The sequence below is a fragment of the Panthera onca genome, chromosome F1 (genome assembly GCF_046562875.1).
Source record: "Panthera onca isolate mPanOnc1 chromosome F1, mPanOnc1 haplotype 2, whole genome shotgun sequence".
Lineage (NCBI taxonomy): Eukaryota > Metazoa > Chordata > Mammalia > Carnivora > Felidae > Panthera > Panthera onca.
Window position 1 is genome coordinate 74,500 of NC_138355.1, and position 4,030 is coordinate 78,529.

The window sequence follows — 4,030 nt, forward strand, 5'->3', positions numbered from 1 at the left end:
ATTCCCTAATGATGAGTGATGTTGACCATCTTTCCACGTGTCTGTTGGCTGTGTAGAAGTCTTCTTTGGAAAAGTGTCTCTTCATGTCTTTTCCCAGTTCATAAGTGGGCTGTTTGGTTTTTTGGGTGTTGAGTTTGATATGTTGTTTCTAGATTTTGGATACTAACACTTTATCATATGCCATTTTCAAATATCTTCTCCCATTCCATAGGCAGGTTTAGTTCTTTTGATTGTTTCCTTCACTGTGCAAAAGCTTTTTATCTTGATAAGAATATCACTTAGACATCAAAATGCATGGAGTCTAGCCATTTGTAGCTATTTAGCTTTAACTAGAATGTATTATGCTAAGCAAAACGAGTCCATCTGAGAAAGACAAGTATACATTTTCATGCATATGTGAAATTTAACTTTCAGACTTTCAGCTTGGAAGTCTGGTGGTTTCCTTGTGATGGTGAGATATGTATTGCATTGGGCCCTTTTCAATTGGCTTTCACAATTATGTGGCAACCTCCAAACCTAGGGTGTGTCAAGGTGCCCACAGAGAATGCCCTTGGGTAGGCTACGCCAAAGTTTATAGGAGGATCCCACTTCCTGATGGGACAAGAGGACAGTAGGATAGATATAGCCATCCTCGATTTGACCCGTGCCCATTTGAATGCAGAACCTTGACTCACTTTGTTGTCATCCCTCACCGATGGATGTTTTTCTTACTTGGACTCAGTTCACACACTCTGCCTTCCAGCTGGGAGTCTGATCTAGTCCTTGTGACTGAGGGAGAGAATTTTACACAGGGCTCCTTATTGCTTACTTGAGTTTCAGAAGTATGTGGCCATCCTGGGGCCCAAGGCATTCGAAGGTGCTCGGGAGGCTTGTTTATGTGTAAGCTGAAGTAGACATTTGGGAGGGAACTGGTCTCCTTCTGGTCCAAGGGCAAATGAATTTAAGTTATCTCCTTTCCAGATTGATCCCAATTGCCATTGGAAAATCGAGTTTTGGCCTTCCTTGCACACATTCCCTTCCCCTTGCTGTTTTTCTGACAAAAATTCTGCCCTCCCCCCCCCCCCCTTGGAGCCATGGAGTCATAACCCACTAGGTGGCCGCAAATTCCCACTCTTGTCCTGTAATGAGTGAGAGCAACCAATATCTGCCATACCAAAGGATAGCTATCCTTTCATCCTTGAGGGCTTGCTGGTTAGCCTGCTGTTCTATGGAACATGAAGGAGAGCCAGCTTGCCTCACTGACCTGGATGAATGAGTGCCCTTCATTCTGAGAAGTAATTTGCACATGGGCATTATTGTCCAGAAGGTGGTCAACACAAGAAGGCCCCTTTCCAGGAATACAGAACAAAGTCCTTATTCTGGACTCCTGAGCAAGATCTGGCAGAACCCAATAGCTGCAGCTCACTGTTGCCTCCATAAACTGATGGAAAAACTGGGAGGGATAAAAACAGAAATCTCTGGCTTCTAAAGGAATTATGCAGGATTCCTTCTGCCTGGGCTCCCAGGTATATTCCTTCAGAGGGCTCTCATTGCCTAAGCCCATAGACATTTCATATTCTGGAAACAACCAGGTTGACAGGAGACTGTGCTGAGTTTTTCATTCTCAACATTCTCCAAATCCCATGTGTGTTGAAGAACTCATGCTGTCTGTGTCTCCATTTCTACAACTTAGCCCTTTCTTGGAAAAAATGGATTTGCATGGAATGTATTCAGAGCCAGTGTCTTAGAGTACTATCTTCTTTCAGCACAGGAGTCTGATGGTGTCCTTGAGGTGTTGAGATAGGTATTGCATTGGTCCCTTCTCAATTTGTTTTCAGAACTGTGTGCCAATTTTCAAAACTTGGCTGTGTGGAAGTGCCCAGCGAGAATGTTGTGATTAGGCTAAGCCTGGCGGTAGGGGAGTATACTGCCTCCTTTGTGGGACAAGAGGATGGAAGACAGCTATGAGCTTTATCAATTTGACACGTGGCCATTTGAATGCAGATCTTGGTACCAACTTGTCATTCCTAATCCACTGCTGCTTTTCTAACTTGGATGCAATTCACACTTCTAGACAATGGGCCTATCCACCCAGAAAACAGAGCTCAGCTCGGCGGGGAACAAAAGTACTGGCCAGCGCCATCTCCCTCGCCCATCCCCCAGCCAAAATTCCAAAGGGAACCAGTGGCCCTCATGGAACTTCTTGCCCCGGGCAAACGCCCAATGCTGTGCTCTTATGGATTCATCCCTCAGATGGGTCTGCCTGCCTCCCTCCCGGTGCTGCAGGGCCCCTACTGCAGGGGACCACTGACAGCAAAGCGAGCTAAGCCTGCCTCTCCTGCCGCTGTGAACTTTGTGGATCCACCCCGGCTAATACGCCAGATCCCATAGAAGCAGCATCACGAGACTGGCAGTGTGCAAGTAGCCCAGACAGAGGCCACATCACTCCACAGTGAGTCCCGCCCCTGGGAGAGGGGAAGAAAGGGACACACCAGTCTGACTGTGGCCCCAGTGGTGGGCTGGGGGCAGATATCAGGTCTGACTGCAGCCTCGCCCACCAACACAAGTTACTCCAGACAGCACAGTGCTGCAGTTCCGCACCACTCCAGGGACTATCCAAAATGACTAAACGGAAGAATTATCCTCAAAAGAAACTCCAGAAAGTAGCAACAGCTAACGAATTGACCAAAAAAGACTTAAGCAATATAACAGAACATGAATTTAAAATATTAGTCATAAAATTAACTGCTGGGCTTGAAAAAAGTATACAGGAGAGCAGAGAATCTATTGTTACAGAGATCAAGGGACTAAGAAATACTCAGGAGGAGCTGAAAAATGCCATAAGTGAGGTGCAAAATAAAATGGAGGTGACCACAGCTTGGATTGAAGAGGCAGAGGAGAGAATAGGTGAATTAGAAGATAAAATTATGGAAAAAGAGAGATAAAAAAATCCAGGAGTATGAGTGGAGAAGTAGAGAACTAAGTGATGCTATGAAACGCAACAATATCCGTATAATAGGGATTCCAGAGGAGGGAGAGAGAGAGAAAGGGGCTGAAGATGTACTTGAACAAATCATAGCTGAGAACTTCCTTGATCTGGGGAAGGAAAAAGGCATTGAAATCCAACAGGCACAGAGAACTCCCTTCAGACGTAACTTGAATCGATCTTCTGCATCACAAGTCATAGTGAAACTGGAGAAATACAAGGATAAAGAGAACATTCTGAAAGCAGCTACGGATAAACACGCTCTAACCTATAAAGGGAGACTGATAAGTCTAGTGACAGATCTATCTACTGAAACTTGGCACGCCAGAAAAGAATGGCAGGAAATCTTCAATGTGATGAACAGGAACAATATGCATCCAAGAATCCTTTATGCAGCAAGCCATCATTCAGATGGAAGGAGAGATAAAGGTCTTTCCAAACAAACAAAAACTGAAGGAAATCATCACCACTAAAACCAACCCTACAAGGAATCCTAAGGGGGATTCTGTAAGTGAAACGTTGCAAGGACCACAAAGTACCAGAGATATCACTACAAGCATGAAACCTACAGACATCACAATGACTCTAAACCCATATCTTTCTATAATAACACTGAATGTAAACAGACGAAATACTCCAACCAAAAGACATAGGGTATCAGAATGGATAAAAAAAAAAAAACATGACCCATCTATCTGCTGTCTACAAGAGACTTGTTTTAGACCTGAGAACACCCTCAGATTGAAAGTGAGGGGATGGAGAACTATCATGCTACTGGAAGCCAAAAGAAAGCTGGAGCAGCCATATCTATATCAAACTTGACTTTAAATTAAAGGCTGTAACAGATGAAGAAGGGCATTATATAATAACTGCAGGCTCTATCCATCAGGAAGAGCTAACAATTATAAATGTCTATGCGCCGAATACCGGAGCCCCCAAATATATAAAGCAATTGATCACAATCATAAACAACCTTATTGATAAGAATGTGGTAATTGCAGGGGACTTTAACACTCCACTTACAACAATGGATAGATCATCTAGACACAGGGTCAATAAGGAGAC